The 14,635-nt window shown below is 35.4% G+C and overlaps 1 protein-coding gene across 1 annotated transcript in view; it reads right to left on the reverse strand.

Annotated features, from left to right (window-relative positions):
- The window catches only part of LOC121967567, a 28,441-nt gene that overhangs the window by 3,836 nt on the left and 9,970 nt on the right, over positions 1 to 14,635 (reverse strand). The window lies entirely within an intron of this gene.

Consider the following 14,635-nt stretch of genomic DNA (forward strand, 5'->3'; position numbering starts at 1 on the left):
AGAAAAGTTTCAATCTCCTATCATTATTAGTAATATAACCTTGCGTTGAAATTGATAGAGCGACAATATTTATGACATTGATACACAATAATTGGAACAAACATAATCTAATGATGACAAAATATTTGTCGCTTATGCATTATTTATCCTCTGGGACATTGCCATTAAAAACTTATTCCTAGATCCATTCTGCATCTTTCTTGAATACATTACAACCAAAAGGCTATAAATATTAAGTTACCATTAACCTTGTGTATGTTTCATTGCGTGCATGTCTTTATCCTTGTCACATTCTCTAATACTACTTATTTCTTAATTTCTTTACTATCTTTGTTGAGTTTATTCCACTTTGATTACTAGCACCATCTACCTCTTCATTGTAAGGAGAAACTTTCATCGATCTCTCACCCTCTGCAAGTGATTTCATCCATACACCCTCCAACATAAAGTGCTCACTGTTGGAGAAACAATTTCTGCCTTATGGTCAGTTAGATAACATTATTTTGATGTATTGGCAATATGGTTTAAGTTATATATGTTTTGTGATTTAATGTGTGTCAAGTGTGTAGGTACTTAGATAGTGCACATGACGATTGTTGAATCATATAATTGAGAACTAGAGGTTTGGATCAACTAGAGTGTGGAGCTCAATGGACTCAATGAGATCGAGTTGTGGACATGACGATTGTGAAGACCATGTGCTTAAGAGCTTATCTTGGACCGAGTTGGTACATTGAAGCTCAAGGAGAAGGTTGGAGGCTCAGATCGAAGTGGTGCTTTAATCAGGTTGTGCACTATCATTTTCTTTCTCCTTCAAGCCTCTTCTTTACATCCCTCCCTTTTCTCTATGTTACCAAGAGCCTCTCTTCATACTTCTTACCCTATTGTTGATCTATAAAAACCCACCTAGTTAATGATTTCATCCTCTATAGCATATCTTTTCCCTCTTCATTGTCCATCACTTCCACATTACTCATTTTTGTGACGTTGTGTAATGTACCGCACCTATAGCCTTGTCTTTGTGTAGTCACTTGTTGTCTTAATTGTTGCTTTCTGCACTAGTAGTCTAGCTTCATCCTTGTCATGAGTCCTTTCCCCTGTAATAACTTTTGATGAAGATCTCCTTTAGCAGTAGTTTATCACCACAATTAGTGAACTCTCTAAGGGATCCACGGACCCAAGGAAATAAATTACTTTCATCACAATACACCCAAAGCTCATTGCACTTTCCCTCGCTTGTACGTTGAATCATCTATTTGGCATTCAAATAAAAAAAAGTGGCAGCCTCCAGTATGTCAAATCATGCATCTGTCATCCACAATCATGCGATGATAAGATTAAGTGCAGAGAATTAGGGAAAATCAATGACCATTAAGATCTCCTAATGGTTTGTTAGCAAAAGGGAGACTTGGAGCACATTTTCATTTAGCATAAGAATTCTTTTCCTTTTTTGATCGGTTGATGTGAGATGAAGAGAAGGTTTGGCACAATGGTAAAGTCGTTGCCTCGTGTGACCTAGTGGCCACAGTTTCAAGTCTCACAAACAACCTCTTACAATACAGTTAAAACTACGTATAATAGACACTTCCCCAAGATCCCGTATTGGCAGGAGCTTCGTGTATCGGACCGCTCTTTTATTAGTTGATGTGAGATATAACATCTCCATACATTGCTATCAACTAAAAATATAATTCCTACGGTAATAAGAAGGTAATAAAAATGATTGATCTAAAGAAATGGGCAAATTAGTGAATTTCTTCAACAAAGAAGGGAAGTGTGAAAGATGGTAGAATAACACAATGGATTACTGACTTGAACTGCATAATTTTCATCACTTGAAGTTTTTGTCTTCCTCACTCCACTTTATCCCAAGTTGATATACCATTAGATCAATTGTTTCATTGATAATCATTATCTTTTGTTCCCTTCTTGTTTAATGTGCATGATTTAAAATGATATCAGCTAGTAGTTATCTATTTCAGAATGTTTGTTCTCTCTGTCAATCTCTCTCTCTCAGTAACTACTCTCTCATGGAATAAAAATGATAGGAAACTCAATATCCTGATTTCAACACTTAAAGAAAATTATACAACTCTAATCTTATATCCACAACACTTTTATTAGTCACTCTACTGGTTGAAATTTGAAAGATAAATGTCTGCCTCTCTTCCAATTGAAAGATAGTTCATAAATGTATCTACATTACCTACTGGAACATGGGCTGACACAATTGAAACTCAAATAGAAATATAGATACATCTCAATTTTTATTTGTAGTGTTACTCCTCTTTTAATGCTTCAGTCGATGTTGTTGGTGTAGTTGGTACCAATGATCAAACTTGAGTTTTAATGAATGACAAATAGGTTAAAGTTAGATGAGTTGTGATCTAGTCCTTTCTACCAAGTGTGCAGGACTTGATTAGTATGACACCGGGTTGAAATCCAGCTAGGTCTAGAAGACCTGATAGCTGGTATAGAAGTCCAGATAGGTCAAGGAGTAACCTAATATCTGGCGAGGAGTCCGGCTAGGTCCGCAGGACCTGACAGCTGGCCGAAGTCTAATTGGGTTTACGGACCTGACAACTGGCAGAAAGACCTAGTGGACCGTAAGAAGTCAAGCGATTCTGCTTGGTAAGTAAGGTAAATCACTGGAGGAAAGTATTCCAGTGAAGACTTTAGGCGCAAGTCCAATTTAAATCCATTTCAAAAACCTAAATTGAGACTTTAGGCGCAAGTCCAATTTAAATCCATTTCAAAAACCTAAATTGAGACACTGACTATATCCTAGTCTCGGAGAGACAGAATCTAATTACTAAACTACTTATTTTTATTGTGCTAACTTTATCTTGCAGGGTATACTATGTTTTGTTGGATTAACACATCTTGCAGGGCAAAAGGAGCACAAAATATCTCGGGGGAACAATACGCGCCTTCCAGGTGAAGGAAGGTGCCTTAAGAAGGGCTATAGAAGGTACCTTCGAGAGCTTGGAAGGCGCCTTCAGTCGGATAACGCAGAAGACCTTGGCGACGATAAGAGTTGATTTTTAAGGGATAAAAGTTGGTATTGAAGGCGCCTTCAGTGGTGTTGAAGGCGCCTTCTATCCCTTTTAAAAGGGCTATTCGACCTAGGCTTTACACACAACTCTTCTACAAGCTTCTACGCATTCATTCGACGTTCCGACTACTCTGAGTTCATGCTGCTGCTTTGCTATGCACTACTGCGCCTAACTGCCGCTGAGAAGTCGTCCAACACCGAACTCGATCCGTTAAAACTACAAGTGTTGGGTAACGAAGTTTCCTCGTGTACTTAATTACTGCTTAAAGGAGAGTGTAGCTTGTTACACTTTTTTTATTCTTTTTATTGTACTCGATCCCCTCTTCCAGCGGTTCCAGAAGAGGTCTTTAGTGAATTACCAGTCGATAGGTCCGCGGGACCTGGGTCTTGGAGTAGGAGTCGCCAAATGCTCTGAACCAAGTAAAACCAACCGAGTTCGCGTACTTGTATTTTTGCTTTCTATTTTTGTGTTAAATTCCACTGCATACTTTTGATTTCAAAAGAAAAAGATAAATTTTCTAAAACCACATGATTATCTCTCTCACGTGTGTAACGATCCTACAAGTGGTATCAAAGCTCTGTTATCTCTGAATTAGTGCAACCACCAATCAAGGCCGGGGAATTGTTCTAATTCTTTTCGAATTTCAGTTTTTCGTATTATATTTGAACTGGTAAAAATTACCACTTCAAATAATTTTTCTCGTTCGATTTTAACTCAAAGTTGGTGCAACACCACTCAAGTCGTCGATATTTTCTTCTTCAAACTCTACTAATCCGAGACTTAGTCTTGGGACATTCTTTCTAATTTTTTTTCAAGATATTTGAAATGACACAAATCGAAAAGTTTAGTACCGCCCGTCCTCCGCTCTTCAACAGAAACGACTTTCCATATTACAAGAAGAGAATGGAGGTATACCTAAAGACTAACATTGAGCAGTGGTTCACCATCCGACGAGGGTACAGGGCGCCGGTAGACGAAGCAACTAAAATACCCCTTGACCCAGAAAGATGGAATCCAGAAGATAAGAAGAAGGCCCAGATTGACTTGAAGGCGTTGAACACGATCTAGTGCGGACTCACGAAAGAACTCAACCGTGTCGACCTGCACGAGAACGCAAAGGAGCTATGAAACAAGCTCATCGAATTACACGAAGGAACCAACGACGTTAAGGTAACTAAACGAGACCTGCTTCTAAATAATTTATTTAACATTAAAATGTTGAAAAGAAAAACAGCAAGCCAACTACATGCGAGGATCAAGGGGATCCTAGGTTCCACTTAATCGGCCACCAGATGGAAAACCGAGATATAATCAGGTACGCCTTAAATTCCTTTCCTTGAAACGAATTGTGGGTATTTATAGTTGATGCCTACAAGGTTTTGAAGAATTTATCTAAATTAAAATTAGACGAACTCTTTTGTGAACTCAAACTCCATGAGCAAACTAACTCCAAAAGGTCTGAGAAAGGTGTTGCACTTCTTGCAGATCCCTCAAAAGAAGTAAAGAACAAAAACAAAGCTGAGCCAGAATCTGAGTCTGACCCTAACTCAGATAAAGAAGAACAACTAGTAAACATGGTAAGAAAGATGTTTACTAGAAAAAAGGACTTCAGTAAAAGGATATTCAGAAGATGATCAAGTCAAATAAATTAAGCGTCACCCGCTATGGGTGCAACAAAAAGGAACGCTACAAGCACGAGTGTTCGAAGCTGAAAGAAGATAAACCCAAGACTACCTAAAGAAACAAGGCATTAAAAGCAACTTAGGACGAATCATCCTCCGAAGAATCCGACGTTGAAAAACCAAAGCAACAAAACTACATCGCATTGATGACATCCGAACCAGAATCAAAAAGCGAAGCTGATGAAGACGACAAGTCAGAATACGAGTCAAGCCACAAGTCCATACTCGTTTCTGAAAGTCTCAACGAAATAAACTCTAACCTAACTGCCAGCTTTTTCAAAATCATTGCATACTTGAACAAAAAGTTAGGAAAATCAGAAACTCAAATTAATCAACTTCTTAAAAAAAATCAAAATCTAAAATAACAACTTAAAACAAATCTAACAATTGAACTAGTTCAATCTGGAATTCCAACTCAAGTCCTAAAACTTGAGGAGGAAATTTTCAAATTAAAAAATAAAATAATTGAACTAAAAGAACTTTTAGAAAAATTCACAACAAGATCCAAGTACCTTGACATGATACTTGGATCACGAGTTGTGTACAACAAATCCGGACTTGGATATAAGTCCAGCTTAACAAATAAAATATCTACATCATTCTTCACCCAAAACAAAAAACCAATCAAAGCTTGGGTTCCAAAAGTTTGTCTAACCAAACAAGTAGGACTCAATCAATACTATGTACCCAAAAAGGAAATTCACTACCTAAAACCAAATCAAAATAAACCAAATAATTCAAACTCAAAAATAAAAGTTAAAACTACTAATTCAAATCCAAACCTAAAATATAAAATAAAATCAAAAACTAAATCAAAGACCTATACATTTAATTTAAACTCAAACTATAATCAAGTTTATTATAACTGTAAAACAAAACGACATAAACCTAAAACTTAAAATAAACCTAAGTTCAATAATTCAGAGGGAGGCACCAAATTAATTCACCCCTCCAAAACAATAGTTTACCCGACTGGGTAATTAGGACTAGTTAAATTAGGGACTAATTTAACTTGACAAACAGTACTAGAGAAGTTTGAGATGTAGTAAGTTAGGAAAGCTCTGTCTATGCATGTCGAAGAAGAATCATATGTGTTCGACCTAGTGCATTTGGCTTAATGGAACTAACTGAAACTACCTCTTACCAATCTAAACTGGTTAGATCAAAATTTTGTACTAAATTCTTTGGGCAAGACTATTTGAAAAATCTCGAAGCACGTGGTTATTCTAATGATGTCCGTGTGACTCACCACAGTCTAGAAATTTATTCAAAGAATGTTGCTAGATTAACCCAAAACTAAACTTGAATCTAACACAAGTTAAACCAACCCAAATCCAAATTAACTCATCTCACAAAATGATAGGATACATTTGTCTGAAAATTTAGACTGGGTGAGATGATTAGATCAATAAAAATTAAAATTAAATTATAATTTAAATTAAATTTAAATTAAATTTAAATTAAATTTAAATTTAAAATTAAAATTAAATATAAATAAACCTTAAATAAAACTTAAATTACCTTAAGTAAACATAAGTAAAACTCTAAATAACAACTTAAACAAAGTTCAGGTTACACAAGCTAAATTTTTACTCCTACTCTTTGTAGGAATCTAAATGGCTCTTAACACGACTGGGGATCAAATAATGTTTACAAAATTGACATTCAAAAGACTATGTGTAGTTGCCTTTGGAAACAACGACAAACTTAAGTTAATTGGAATAGGTAACATAGAACTTGAATCAGATTTTATTGTCCACAAAGTTTTACTTGTTGAAAACTTTAAATTCAATTTGCTTAGTACAAATCAATTGTATGATACTAGCTATAAGGTTAAGTTCTTATCCTCCGAATGCTTAATTAAGCACACAGACAACCCTGACATAAGACTTAAAGGGTTTAGAAGGGACAATATCTATACAATTAACCTAACCAACTCCTCACTTAAGTGTCACTTACACAAAAAGAGGAAACTTGACTATAGCATAGAAAACTGTCTCACACTTACTTTAAAAACCTTACTAAACTAAATAGTTTAGTTAGAGGACTACCAAAACTACCCAACTTAGACTCAATAATTTGTAATGCTTGTCAACCAGAAAAAACACAACTAATCAAACTCAAACCTAGGGATGTAAATGAACCAAACAGTTCGCGAGCTATTCGGAGCTCGATTCGGTAAAAAGCTCGTTCGAGTTCGTTCGTTTATCTTATCGAGCCGAGCTCGAGCTTAAGGACATTTGGCTCGTGAGCTCGCGAACATGTTCGTTTATAGGCTCGCGAGCCAAAAAAACAAGCCTTAAAACGAGCCTTAAATCGAGCAAAAAAACGAGCTCTAAAATGAGCTCTAAAACGAGCCTTAAAATGAACTTAAAATGAGCCAAAAAAATGAGCTCTAAAACGAGCAAAAAACGAGCTCTAAACGAGCCCGAAAACGAACCCGAGCTCGCTTAACGAGTTAGGCTCGTTAACTTTGATAATCGAGCTAATAACGAGCCGAGCTCGAACTGTTCGCGAGCTTGATAATTCTAAAACGAGCCGAGCTCGAGCCTTGTGATAAAAGCTCGATTCGAGCTCGAGCCGAGCTCGAGCCGAGCTCGAGCCCGAATATAACTTAAACGAGCCGAGCTCAAGCCTAATACTGTTTGGTTCGGTTCGGCTCGTTTACATCCCTACTCAAACCAATTCAACACTTGAATTATTATACTTAGATTTATTTGACTCACATGGGATCAAATCTATTAATGAAAGTTTATACTGTCTAGTAATAATTGATAATTACTCAAGATTCGCTTGGATAAAATTTTTAAAAATAAAAATGAAACATTTAGTAATTTTTGTAAACAAACTGAAAACGAAAAAGACTTAAAAATCAAAAGAATTAGAAGTGGGGAATTTAAAAACCATAGGTTTATAAAATTTTGCTTAAAAAATGACTATCACCAAGAATTCTCATGTCTTAATACACCTCAACAAACCAGAATAATTAAAATAAAAAATAGAACCCTCCAAGAAGTCACTAGAACAATGTTTAATGAATACCAACTACCAAAATATTTCTGAGCAGAAGCTGTTAATACAACCTATTATGTACAAAATAGAACAACAATAAATAAGAAACATAATAAAGCCTTGTTTGAAATTTACTATAATAAAATACCTAACATCAAATATTTTAAAGTATTTGGGTGTTCAGTCTACATATTAAATACAAAAGAACGTTTAGGAAAATTACCTCAAAAGTTGAAAATGAAAATTTTGTAGGATACTCACTAAATAGTACAACAAACAACAACAACAACCAAGCCTTTTCCCACTAGGTGGGGTCGGCTGTATAAATCCTTTTACGCCATTGAGCTCTATCTTCTATTATATCATCAACTATATTTAAATAAATTTTATCCTGTTTTATTGTTGCTAACCAAGTCTTTTTTTGTTTTCCTCTTCCTCGTTTGATATGCATGTTTATCATAGTTTCACATCGCCTAACTGGAGCATTTATTGGTTGTCTAAGTACATGTCCGTACCATCTTAAACGTGTCTCTCGGAGTTTTTCCTCAATAGATGCAACTCCGACTTTCTCTCTAATACTCTCATTTCTTATTTTGTCCATCTTCGTATGTCCACACATCCACCTTAACATCCTCATCTCTGCAACTCTCATCTTCTGTTCATGTACTCGAGTCATAACCCAACATTCAGCTCCATATAACATAGCAGGTCTAACTGCGGTTTTATAGAACTTACCTTTAAGTTTAAGAGGTACTTTATGGTCACATAAAACACTCGACGCTCCCCTCCATTTCACCCATCCTGCTTGTATTCAATGTAAGACATCTCTCTCAATCCCTCTATCATTTTGTAAAAATGATCCTAAATATTTAAATCTCTCGGTTCCGGGCAACTCGTCCTCTCCTATCTTAACAATTGTTTCATTACTTCTAATATTACTAAACTTAAATTCCATATATTCTGTCTTTAATCTACTAAGGTTAAAATCTTTCCCTTCTAGTGTTTACCTAATGATTTGCTTCAAGATTACCCAGCGCTCGCAGCTTTCGAAGATTCTCTCCTCCAAAGCATGGTGGGAGAAGAAGAAAGTGAGGAAAGTGAAGAAGAAGCAATCTCAAAAATCCTTGAGGGAACAACAATCTCATCACCAAAAAGCCGATACAACATTAATACTACTCTTGATGATTATCCTGAGCTCCAAAATATTGAAAGAATTCTCTCAACTGGGGAATCAGCAATAAGTCATTACAGACCACCTCAAGATGAGGAGATGGACATTCCAGGATATGCCCCAGCAGGAAGCTCAAGAGGTTGGGCAGGCATTGAAGAAGCCAACCTAGCGGGGAAAAAGCCAAAGAAGTGGGAAAACAACTCTGAATGGTTCCAACTACCATCGGCTAACGCAAGAAGAGGTTCGGTATTTGTAATGCCTTATGATTTTGACCCAAAGGTTTTTGACAGATGGGAAAGCTCTACCCTCATCCACCTTGCGGACAAAAATTTTGAGCTCCCAGAAGACAAAATTCTATATATTGAAAACCTTCTTGGAGAATCAGAGAAGAAAGCATTTGTGACATGGCGAATGAAATACCAAGAGGAATTTGAAGATCTAAAGAAGCAAGCCATGGGCAATAACGGTACGCAAAATGTTCTTAATCAAATGAGGCTAATTTTCTACCTTGAAAATCCAAAGGTAGGAACAACTGGTGAACAGGACAGCGCCTACAAAACCCTGAAGAGTCTGGTATGTAATGAGATGACTGACAAGGCGGTGTACCGATACATGAATGACTATTTCCACTTGGCATCTAAAAGTGGAAGAATGTGGGTGAATGAAGAATTATCAACAGAATTCTTTACAAAGCTACCAAGACCCCTGGGAGACAGGGTTGAGAAGGCATTCAAAGAGAGGCACCCTACCAACACAATAGGGGTGGTACCAAGAATAGCCTTCACCAGGCAATTCTTGAAAGATATGTGTCAAGAAGCCCTTTTTCAAAGTCAGCTCAAGAAGATGAATTTCTGTGGTAATACACCTGTTCATGGTGTATATGGGAAGAATAAGGAGAAAACAGGTAAGAAGTTTGGTGCTAGAAAAAGCATGACTTACAAGGGAAAGCCTCATGATTCCCATGTAAGAATTGGTAAAGCAAAACACCTTGCTTTGCGTAAAAAGAATTGCAAGTGCTATGCATGTGGTGAAACAGGCCATTATGCGTCTGAATGCACAAACCCTAGAAAAATAATGAAAAGGGTTGCAATCTTGGACTCTTTGGAGTTACAGGAAGGGATAGAAGTGGTCTCTGTAGGAATGAATGAATCAGATTTATCTGATATTTATTCTGTTTCTGAAGGAGAAGACCTACCTTATCAGCCTGAAGAATTTGATATTTTTATGCTCCAACAGACTGACATTTCACAGGAGACCTTAAAGATAAGAAGAACGCATCCTCTGGCATTTCTACCTCAGAGAAAGACTGAAGGAGCGGCTGGCTATGACCTAGCAACATGTGAAGGTTGTGTTCTAACGCCACATTCTCATGCTATACTGAACACTGGCATTAGTATCAAACTACCAGAAGGAACCTATGGAAGGATAGCTCCTAGATCTGGTTTATCAGCAAAAGGTATATTCATTAATGGGGGAGTTATTGATGCTGATTTCAGAGGAAGCATTCAGGTGATCTTATTCAATTTCTCATTTGAGAACATATTATTCAATATCGGTGATAATATAGCACAGCTCATTATTGAGAAAATAGCACTCCCAGAAGTAGAGGAAGTACAATTTTTGGATCAAACTCAGAGAGGATCTCGAAGCTTCGGATCAACAGATAAACAAGAAGAAAGGAAGGCATCAGCAGCATTTAAACCAGTGCCTATTCCTATTAATATGCTCCAGGTTATAGAAGATGAACCTTCTGAATATTTAATTGGAGAATCCGAATGGCGATCCCAAATGCGGGTCTCAAGAAAAGAATACTTATGTCAACATGACTGGAGTTATGATGAAACTACTGCAGCTGATTGTAGAGACTGCAAACTTGAAGCAAGAGCAGGTAACAGAATTGACTGTCGAAAGTGCAAACTAATCATCTGTTCTTTATGTACATATCATTGTTTCAAAATTTCATGGCCAAGCATAACTAGAACACAGATGAAGAAGACAGACTGGAAGTCACTCTCAGCCCTGCAAAGTAATTTAATACAAAAGTTCATTAGAAGAGAAAATGAACTTGAGGAAGAAGTCAAAAATTTGAGACAGCAAATCTCAGGTATGGAAGAATTAGCAATTATACAGGAAGCCCCCTCAGAATATGAAAGAGAATTAACAGAAGTCCAGCAAGAAAATGCTTTCCTCAAATTAATGAATGAAAAGCAACAAAAGGAGATTGAAGCTTTAAAACAAGAGAAGCAACTCCTGCTGGAACTCGGGGAGATAAATAAAAGGGAATTGATGGATCTCAAAACCAGGTTACTCGTTCCCTCATCTCTTCCTGTATTGACATTCAATGAATATTATGTTAATGCTGCACCGCAGAGAAATAATCTTCTAAACATCAAGGTGAGAGTTGAATGTGCGCAGTGAGTTCATCCATAATTAGTGTAAAAAGATAGGGACTTAGAGTTGATCCTTGATGTAACCCTATCTTTATTGGAAATGTTTCAGTTACTCCCCCTGAAATCTTTACTCTAGTCGTTACATCCTCATACATATCCTTAATTAGTTCAATATATGTTACGCTAACACCTCTCTTTTCTAAAATTCTCCATATAATTTCTCTTGGGACTCTATCATAAGCTTTTTTCTAAGTCAATGAATATCATGTGTAGATCTTGTTTTTGCTCCCGATATTTTTCAATTAATTGTCTAAGAAGATGTATAGCTTCTATTGTCGACCTTCCAGGCATGAACCCAAATTAATTTTCTGTCAAGTCTCCTTCCTTAATCTTTTTTTCTATTACTTTTTCCCAAAGTTTCATAGTATAACTCATTAGTTTAATACCCCTATAGTTTGCATAATTTTGTACGTCTCCCTTATTATTATATAAGGGAACTAGAATACTTATCCTCCATTGATCAGACATCTTTTTCGTTTTCAATATCATGTTAAATAATTTTGTAAGTTATTCAATACCTTGTTTCCCTAAGCACTTCCATACCTCTATCGGAATATCATCTGGTCCAACGGCTTTTCCATTGTGTATCTCATTTAAAGTTTGTTTTACTTCTGAAGTTTGAATTCTACGATAAAAATTAAAATTTTTATGCTCATTTGACCTAATTAAATTACCTAAGTTAAGTTGATCATCTAAACCTTCATTAAAAAGTTGATGAAAATATCGCTTCCACCGCTCTTTTATTTTTCCATCGTTTACTAATATCCTATTACATTCATCTTTAATACATTTTATTTGGCTAAGATCCCTTGTTTTTCTTTCTCTCATTTTAGCTATTCTATAAATGTCTCTTTCCCCTTCTTTTGTATCCAATTTTTGATATAATCGTTCAAAAGTTTCATTTTTTGCTTCACTCACTACTTTCTTAGCTTCTTTCTTGGCTATTGTATATTTTTTCAAGTTTTCCTCGTTCTTACAAATATATAATTCCTTATAAGCTATTCGTTTTTCCTTCACTTTCTCTTGTACTTTCTCATTCCACCACCAAGATTCTTTACTTAGTGGTGCATGTACCTTTGACTCACCGAGTACACTCTTAGCTACTATTTTCAACTTTGATACCATATTATCCCATGTTGTATTAGAGTCATCGTATATTTCACCTAATGCTTGTACTTCTACCTTCTCCTTAAATATATGTTGTTTCCCATTCTTTAACTTCCACCACTTAATTCTAGGAATTGTATATATTTTCTTTCTATTGATATTATGTTTGAGGCGTATATCCAACACTACTACCCTATGTTGGGTAGTTAAGCTTTCTCCAGGGATGACTTTGCAATCTTTACAAATCTTTCTATCCTTTTTCCTAACCATAAGAAAGTCAATTTGAGATTTATTATTCCCACTTTTGAATGTGACTAAGTGTTCTTCTCTTTTCTTAAAAAATGTATTTGCTAATATAAGGTCATATGCTATCGCAAAATCTAATATAGTTTTCCCTTCCTCATTCCTCGTTCCAAATCCATAACTCCCATGTACTCTCTCATATTCCTCATTTTTCACTCCGACATGTCCATTTAGATCACCTCTTATTAAAATCATTTCATTTGGTGGAATATTTTGTAATATTTCATCTAAGTCCTCCCAAAATCTTAATTTGGTAGCTTCATCTAATGCTACTTGTGGTGCATATACGCTAATTATGTTCATAGTTTCTTTTGTCACTATTATTTTAAGGGATATAATTCTATCTCTTTTTCTACCTACTCCTACAACTTCATCCTTTAACAAACTATCTACAATAATACCCACTCCATTTCTTGCTTTACTCTTTCCAGTATACCATAACTTAAAACCCGAGTTTTCTATCATCTTTGCCTTCTCACCTGCCCATTTTGTCTCTTGTACACACAAAATACTAATTTTTCTCCTAATCATCATATCTACTACCTTCATTGATTTACCAGTGAGAGTTTCTATGTTCCATGTTCCAAATATTAGATTATTAGTTTTCCTATCATATTTGTTCTTATCTAACCTATGGTGTGAGAACTCTTGCCTATTTAGTAAAGGGTACAAAATTTATAATAAAAATACCCTAAGAATTGAAGAAATATCACATGTAAAATTTGATGAATCTAACCTTAAGAAAACAAACTCAAATCAAACTCTACCTCCACCAATTAACTTTGTTAGAGCTAGCACTAATCTAGGGGGGCAAGTGAAAACCTAAATCAAATAGACGAACACGAAGATGAACAAAATCAACCACAAGAAAATGAACAAACACAACCTGAATTTAGGACAATAAGAGTCAGCTCAGACCACCCAATTGAACAAATAATAGATGACTCAGACCTAAGGGTTCAAATTAGATCATTATTTAGAAACCTAAGTCAAATATCTTTAATTTCTAAAATTGAACAAAAAACAGTAAAAGAATCCTTACTTAATCCAGACTGGATTATTATCATGCACGAAGAACTGACCCAATTTAAAAGAAATAAAGTCTAGGATTTAGTATCATTACCTAATAATAAAAAGGTAATAGAAACAAACTTGGTGTTTAGAAATAAATTAAGTGAAAATGGAAAAATTGTTAGAAACAAAGTTAGACAACTAGCCAAAGGGTTTAGTCAAGTAGAGGGATTTGATTATGATGAAACCTATGCTCTAATAGCCAAACTTGAGTCTATTAGAATGCTACTAAGTTATGCAGCTCATAAAGGATTTAAACTTTATCAAAATGATGTAAAATCCGCCTTCTTAAATGAGGTAATAAAAGAAGAGGTTTGTGTAGGTCAACCACCTAGATTTGAGAATCTAGATCATCCTGACCATGTGTTTAAACTAAAGAAAGTATTGTATGGTCTTAAACAAGCACCTAGGGCCTGGTATGAAAAGTTAACCTCCTATTTAATTTTCAAAGGATTCAACCAAGGTCAAATTAATCCAACTTTATTTATAAAATCAATTAAATAAGATATTTTTATAGCCCAAGTATATATAGATGATATAATTTTTAGTTCAACCAACTCAGAATTTTTGTAAGAATTTATAACCTTGATGGAACAAGAATCTGAAATGAACTTAGTAGGTAAACTAACCTATTTCTTAGGTTTACAAATTAAACAAATAAATGAAGGAAATTATGTTTATCAACAAAAATACACAAAAGAATTACTTAAAAAATTTGGAATGGGAAATACTAAAAAAATAAAAACACCAATGGCAACTAACGCAACTTTAGATAATGATCCA

The sequence above is a fragment of the Zingiber officinale genome, chromosome 3B, assembly GCF_018446385.1.
Source record: "Zingiber officinale cultivar Zhangliang chromosome 3B, Zo_v1.1, whole genome shotgun sequence".
Taxonomy (NCBI): Eukaryota; Viridiplantae; Streptophyta; class Magnoliopsida; order Zingiberales; family Zingiberaceae; genus Zingiber; species Zingiber officinale.